Below are 7,924 nucleotides of genomic sequence, written 5' to 3'. Positions count from 1 at the left end.
TACTTACTTTGCTCCCTAATGGACTCTCCCAAGAACATGAATTTTTATTTTGGTTTGATCAAACCAAACAATGTGGATATTTAAGCTAGGAAGCCCTCTGTAATTACTGGATTCTAGTGGCCCTCTCTCTTTAAATCTGGACATTTCTTTTAAAAATATTGTGATCGTATGTCTCTTACCTTAAGAAAATGAAATAGTGATACAAATCCATTAAATGAGCTGTTACAGATTTGGTTACCTTAGTTTCAAGTCTCAGTAGGGTTTTCTTAAATCATTTTCATTTGCTTGCAGCTACTGTACCATAGGTTGTCTTTGCTGATTCTATTCTTATCACTTAAGAAGTTTTGAGTTTTCATGATTTGAACAGGGAGCAACAGTGCGAGATGATCTCAGGAAGAAAATGAAGGTCATTTGAGGTATCGCCACGCCACTTCTCAGTAACTCTCTACTAAAAGGCCACTTCTGGGGCATCAGTTGGTAGTTGACAACATTTTGTTTCTAACAAGCAAATATGAAGTCAAGTCATTTACCAATAGGCTTTCGTTTCTCTCACACCTAAGTGCACTGGGGCTCAGGTAGGCTGGATTTGGCCGCACAGCCCTCCTTCTGTGGGACTGGCCAGGCATACTCTGCTGTCTCTGCTCCTCACGTGCTTAGTCTGGGGCCCAAGCTGAAGGGAGAGCCGTCATCCAGAGGAAGCTGCTGTCATGGCAGTAACAGGAGGCTGAGATGCAACCTGGAAGCGAATGAGGCCTCTTGATGCCTAGGTTAGGAACCAGCTCACTATCGCTCATGCCCACATTCCTTGAACTCAAGCAAGTTTGAAGCTGAACTCAAAGGTCAAGGAAGTACAGTTTTTATTGTTGTGGGAGGAACTACAACGTTGCCCAAAAAGAGGATGTGAAGTGGCAGTAACAGTTCAGGCTGTCACTGCCAGCATTCACTGACTTTCATGATCCTAGGTCTAGGTACGTAGGGTCCGAGGCGATCCTCCGTGTTAATTATGGCAACCCGAGATTCTTTGGATATGTTGGCTGGAATAGTAGCAGTGACAATATAAGATTCACTCTTCAAAAAAAAATATTCAAACGTTAAAATTCATGACTCAACCAGAAATGTTGAGCATAGTGTTAACTATTGTGTATCATGGGTATTTTTGTGTTAAATGGAGAAAGAAGGGCCCCAAAGAAATAATGCTTATTTTCATTCCCTTTGGCAGCCTGAATTGTCCATTTACCAGCAAAGTCCTTCTAGAGAAATATTTACTCTTGGGGATTAAATACTGTTTTATTACATGGGAATCGCTAAAGCACAAATATGGTTTATGTTATTTTATTCCAAGATATCTCAAAGTTACCCTTACCTGTTTTTAGTTTTTATGTTTACCATTTCTTAGCTATATAAGTAGATATAAAATGGTTTCAAAGATATCCCTAGTGGTACATCACATGTAATGAAGTTAAGATATTACTAATGATACAGAATGTTTAATTGTGTTATTTAAGGAGGTACAGCTACTCACTACATCACATGGCTTGTTAGTGGTACTCATTTGCCTGACAGGGTGGGGTTAGCTCCAGAAGCTTTCCTCAGTTCAGTCCCAGATTCTCTGCGGTCCTCTGGAATCTTCTCCCACTCTTTTTCCTTTTCCACTATAGCTGTTAAATGAAACATCACACTACTGTTTGCTTGTCAGAGAGTATCATGACAAAAATGACCCATCATTTGTTGAACCAGTAAAGCAGTATACTGAAATATTTATGCCCAAAGTATGAAACTGATTTCAAAAGACCAGAGTCTATTCATGTTAAACATTTTCTTCCATGAGCAGTTTGCACACATTATCATTCAAAGTGTAATATGAGAAAACCAGCAAAGAAGCTTAGCTTATTTATACATTTCTAGTATTAAATGCAGAGTTTTTCTGCTCTGAGGGATCTAGGGTTATATAGCTAAAACTACTAGCCATCTTTTTATATGTTTCATCTTCTTAGTACAGCTCTTACAAGTCCCTCTGTGAAATATGTACTCTTACACAATGAACAAACTCTTCTATGTTTTTTTCTGGCAGAAATTCTGGAGCAAAGCATGTGTTCATAAGATCAGAGTTCTGTCTTGCTCTTATTAATTTTCTCAGCCAGTCAGTACTGACACTCACCTGGTCTCCACCACTGTAACCATACCTCCTATTACAGTATTAAAAGAATTATGGAACAGTCAGTAAATAGGAGCTGTCCTGAGCCCCTGAGTACCCTACTTCGCTCTTCATGGTGCCTCTAGTAACCCCTCAGTTTTAAGAATATGGCCACAAAAGGGACAACACTCTCTGGCTTTCCAGGGGTCTTCAGGATCTTTCCCTGCACAAACTACGTCAGGCATCTATGGTGACTCAGCAACTCCCATGCCATACCAGTCTTAAAGATCTTTAGTATCGTTCTTGCAGCCATGGAGAGAAAATGTTTAATGGTAAGTGTGGTCTAAGAAAGGAAATAGCAGGAGAAAGATTCAAGTACAGGAAGTGGTGAGGTGGCAGTGAGAGTCCCAGAGGATGTGAGCACCACCCTTGAAGTCAGGCAGACTTCAGTTCCTGTCCACATTCCATCACTTAATAACTGGTCCCTGTTCTTGCTAGGAATTCAACCCACACAGCAAGCCCTAACTTCTTTATCTTTAAAATGAGCATGATAACATCCATTTTTTTTTTGTATAGGATAATGTTGGAAATATGAGATAATACTTAAAAGTTCTTGACCCTGGGGTGCTTGGGTGGCTCAGTTGTTTCGATGTCTGACTGTTGATTTTTACTCAGGCCATGATGTCACAATATGGGGGTTTGAGCCCCACATCAGACTCTGCACTGAGCCTGCTTGGGATTCTCTCTCTTTCTCTCACTCTGCTCCTCCCCCACTTGTTCTCTCTTTCTCTCCCTCTCTCTCAAAAAATAAATGAACAAACATTTTTTTTAAGTGCTTTACCCCATTGTAAGCAATTAAGAAATGATGCCATCTCTAGTCATCACTGTGCTCAATATAAAGGACCAAGTAGAGTTTGCATTCCCATACTCCTGATCTCTCTCCTTCAGTCACTGACCTGAAAACACCTACTGGAACCAGCCCTGACAGCGGAGGGGCTTCTACTTGGCGCTAAAGAATTTGGCATCTGAGGCTGATAGAACACAAAGAAAATCCTATTTATTTCTCCTAACTTGCTACAGGGTATTGGCGCACTGGCTGTCTGTGGGTAAACTTAATATCTTGATTAGCTCTCCTGAGAATGCCTCTGGAAACTGTTACATAAAGTGGGAAGTGGAAGACTGGCTAATACCTACAGTGGCTTCAAAATAGTCTGCAGAAGTCTGGCTTCTTGAAATTGGAAGGTGTTTGTTACCTTGACAACTACAGGGAGCACAAGGCTGGGTTTTGAGTGACTTTAAATTCTTTTGCAATTTCTTATGGGGATGGATGATTTGTATGTCTAATCAATGAATGGCAAAGACATTTAATAATAAGATTAATGGAGCTCACATAAAGCTTTCTGTACACGAGGACTGACGGCATGGCTTCCTTAGAAATGCAGTTAACATTCTAGAATGTTGGTCCCAAGGAGGATCAAAACCTTCTTTAATGCTAGTTGGATTCCAGACTGGGGGCATAACTGTATGTTTAGTTGTCTCTGCTATATGGTCTCAAAATCTGGACTAACCCTGAACACTATGAGGAAGATTTTTTTTTCTTTTCTTCCCCCTAATTGTTGATGACCTGGATAACACTTGGATGACTTCTACACCTAGTGCTTGCCCTTAATAAAAAGCAGTCCTGACTATGCTTTTACTGTAGGCTAGCAAACAATGAAAACAAGTTTTTTGGTGTCTTTGTTCTCCTTGAGGAAATTCTGGACTATCCTATTCCCTTCCGTAATGTTCCTCACTTTCTACTCTCTTCCTGTCTTGGACTGATTTTATCTTTCTAATTCAGGATCATACTTACTCCTTTTGGTCTGACTATATATAATGCACACAAATCTCAGTGAGTAAGCATAGAAATGGATTCTCTTCATTCATCTATAATTGAAATTATTTTCTTGGATGTTGTATTAATTATTTATTGTTATGTAAAAAAATACCCAAAAACTTAGTAGCCAAACAACTGACCCTGATTATTTCATGCCATTGATGAGGGTCAGGAACCTCAGAGTGCCTCACCTGGTGGTTCTGCTTCAGGGTATTATGAGATTCTTGGGCTTGTAGTCTCTAAGACTTGACCAGGACTGGAAGATCCACTTCTAGATTCACTCATGAGGCTGTTGGCAGGCCTCAGTTCCTTGTTACACAGGTCTCTCCATAGGGCTGTTCTCTCACCATCAAAGCTGGCTTCCTCCAGAGTAGGCAGTGAGAGAGATCGCATGAAGTTCTCTTATATAACCTGATCTCAGAAATGATGTAACTGTCACTTAGACTTTTGTCTGTTGGTAACAGAGATCAACCCAGAAATGATGTGGAAGAGGTCTATAACAAAAGTGTAAATACCAGGGGGTGAATCAGAGGAAGGCCACGTATATTTTCCCTCCCCACTTTGCCAGAGTGTAGAAACTTAATGGAAGATTCCCCTTAACACTCATTCCTGGAGTTGTATGTGAAACCTTAAATAGCAACAAATCTAGGGTTATTGTTGTTGTCTTTATGGTTGTTGTTTTAAGAGGGTGGGATTAAGGATGCAGGCATATCTGGTCTTTGTTATTATTATATATCCATCCTGCAAATTGACGACAAACTATAATAGACATTGCTAACCTATCTCCCACTTAACATCCAGCTGGGGTATGATGTTTGTGTCCCCAAAGATTGGTTGATCTAACTTTCAATATATTATGACACTCTTAAGCACCCTTTATTCCAAATGGAGGGTGGTGAGGATCTAGACCTGCTCTGTCCAATATGGTAGCTACTAGTCACATGTGGCTATTGAGCATTAGAAATGCAAGAGTCTGAATTGAAATGTTCTGGAAGTGTAAAATACACAGTTATTTTGAAGATTTTGAAAACAAGAATGTGAAATATCTCAAGGGCTCTGTGTTGATGACTTGTTGAAATAATATTTTAGACATACTAGATTAAATAAAACATGGTATTAAAATTTCATGTTTTGGGGGCACCTGGGTGGCTGAGTTGGTTAAGCATCTGACTTTTGATTTTGGCTCAGGTCATGATCTCACGGTTTGTGAGATTGAGCTCCTTGTGGGGGTCTGTGCTGATGGTGTGGGAGCCTCCTTGGGATTCTCCCTCTCCCTCTCTTTCTGCCCTCTTTCCACTCATGTACCCTATCTCTCTCTCTCTCTCTCTCAAAATAAATAAATAAACATTTTTTTTTTTAAAAAGAAGAAATTCCTTTCTATCCAGTATGACACTCTGAGGTGTCGCTCCTCAGGTTGTATTTGGTCAGAGTATATGGATAAGAATTTCAAGGATCAGATTCAGGTAAGAAGACTCAGAAGACATTGCAGAGTCTGAGGGCAAAGGTATATATAGCAGATACTGATATATTAAAAGTATCTGCACTCATGGTTCCATAAACACTGACTTTGCCCCTAATGTGAAATTACACTGAGATGGGTTCCACACCTTCTCCCCAAGGTGTCCCAGTTATGAAGTCCCACTTGACTGTAGCAGTAACCAGCTCGCTAACATACCTTGTGCAAGATCTCTTCTCTTCCAGCTCCCCTACTGGTAATTCCTGTGATTACTTTCCAAACTCCTTTTACAAATCACTCAATCTGATTTGTAGGGTCTGCTTCTAGAAAAATCCCACCTAAGATAGCATATGTATATGATGTGTACGTGTCTGCCTGTGGGACTATACAAGCACAAAGACAGACAGATTGTCCTGTGTATCTCCGGTTAGTGTGTTCATGGCTAAACTTGACACAATAATTCTCTATAACTGTTTTCTTACTATATATATTCCCTTTCTCATCCTCTAGTTCTACATTCATGTCACATCATTCTGTCCTTGGTAATGTCCTACCTACTTCCCCCAAAACCATGTCCTCTGGATGGCTCTGTTCACAAAGACTTGCAGTTGCCAAGTTGGGCCAGATTCTAGAAATATGGGTCATATGTGACAGTCTAAAAGTTTTTCTTTTAACATCTGTTGAAAGGAAAACCAGTTTTCTTCCTCTGAAGATAGCATGAGAATGACACTTAACCTTCCAGCATCCTCATATTGTGACAAGTTGATAAGCGCTCTATTTTCACCCTCCTATTTTCTCCATCATAAATAGGTCTCAATTTGTAACCCATGTGTGCAGTTTCATCTAGAAGCAGGGAAAAAGGAACACTGTCCTATTTTAGCTCAGCAGGGCAAGAGCATTGGAAAAGATGAAAGGTCAGAGTTACCTACCACAAATGCATCTGGATGATGGCACTCACAATACCAGAATGTGTTTTTCTGGGGGAACATTGACCTTGTGACATACAAGTCATGTTGTCTCGGAGTCTAGGTTGCCTTAAAACAAACACAGTGATAATTACAATGGAGAATAATAACGGTAGAGAATTTACCACTTCTCATAGCTAAAGTATTTTCTGAAACACTTTCCCAAATATCTTCTCTTGATTCTTTCAGCAACATTGTGAGGGAGGCAGCAAAGTTATCATAGATATGCTGGTGACTTCTTAAGCACCACAGTGATACCCATTCAGATCCTTGCAATAGCTGACTTGTATAACCCAGTTTTATGAGCATAAGGACACAACCAAGTCCAGTGGAATAGATAAAACTGCTACAAGGAATCATCTGATGCTTGAACACTCGGTATTTACAACATTAATTTCCAACAGGGACTTGAATATGACCCCTTGCTTAACTTCTCAGTCAATGCATTCATCCTTCCCACCAGCCTAGAACTTGATTTTGAAAGCACTCTGGGTAATAGACTTCTTGGTTTGGTCCCAGGACTGCCTCTGGGTATTGCCAGCAGTTGGAATCCTTCATGGATATGAACCGAAAACTGATATACAAATAGATGTCTTACTACCACGTCATGGTTTCACCTACTACGTTGGAAACATTACAAAGAAATCAAAGCAGAGATGTAGATGTAGTGGGAAAACAGCACTGTCAGGAAGCTAAGTTCCATTTATAGGAATTCTAAATAAATGGTTGGTCAAAACATAGAATAAATGGAGAAATGTAAAAAGATGTTGATATATCAGGTGAGATGGGAATTGGTGTACCATAAAAAGCCATGTTACCAAGCAGGGTGAGGTCTTGACCAGAAAATCAAGATGTTGGTCAACATTCCTGGTGGAAGTATTTGGCTTACATTTCTACAGAGGACTCAGTGTCATATTTGAATGTAAACTGTGGGAGGGCAGGACTTTGTGGATTTTGTTTCCCTCTTTTTCATCAGCTCCCACCACAGTGTCTGGCATACAGAGAGCATGCACACATTTTTTAAAAAAATAAGTGAGTACCTAAATGATCAAATGAACTTGGCATCTAGTCTGCAGTAGTCACCTTTCCATTCTGAAGCACTGATATCCTGTGGTTCCCTAGAAAGAAAAATAGAGACATGTTTTAAGGAAGGAAGTTGAACAGCCCCTTTAAATTTTCTCAAGCTTCCACTAATGAAGCAAAGGAAAATTCAGTTACATTTTGTATTTCTCAGTCAGGAATGGTCTGGCCACAGGGCTGAATTGTATGTATGTATGTGTATATATATATATATATATATATATATATATATATATATATATATATACATACACACACAGGGAAAATAATCCACCAGTTTAATCTGTACAGTGTTTAACACAAATATCATCTCCATTAACAATATGGTACAAGAGAGAGTCTGGGGGTCATTAGAGGACCTGAAAACGCCCTGCAATGTGTTCGTGCAAGATTAGCCCTTCATCGAAAAGATG

At 39.8% G+C, this 7,924-nt stretch overlaps 1 long non-coding RNA gene across 1 annotated transcript; it reads right to left on the bottom strand.

Annotated features, from left to right (window-relative positions):
• Positions 1 to 868: 868 nt before the first annotated feature.
• LOC132663836 (uncharacterized) lies at positions 869 to 7,629 on the bottom strand. Its single transcript, XR_009603293.3, has 5 exons — positions 7,472 to 7,629; positions 6,396 to 6,500; positions 4,202 to 4,504; positions 1,523 to 1,658; positions 869 to 1,068 (listed from the first exon to the last, which is right to left on the bottom strand). It is a non-coding gene; the product is annotated as an uncharacterized LOC132663836 (long non-coding RNA).
• Positions 7,630 to 7,924: the final 295 nt, after the last annotated feature.

The sequence above is a fragment of the Panthera onca genome, chromosome D4 (genome assembly GCF_046562875.1).
Source record: "Panthera onca isolate mPanOnc1 chromosome D4, mPanOnc1 haplotype 2, whole genome shotgun sequence".
Classification (NCBI taxonomy): Eukaryota; Metazoa; Chordata; class Mammalia; order Carnivora; family Felidae; genus Panthera; species Panthera onca.
This window is presented reverse-complemented; position numbering and strand designations above follow the sequence as displayed.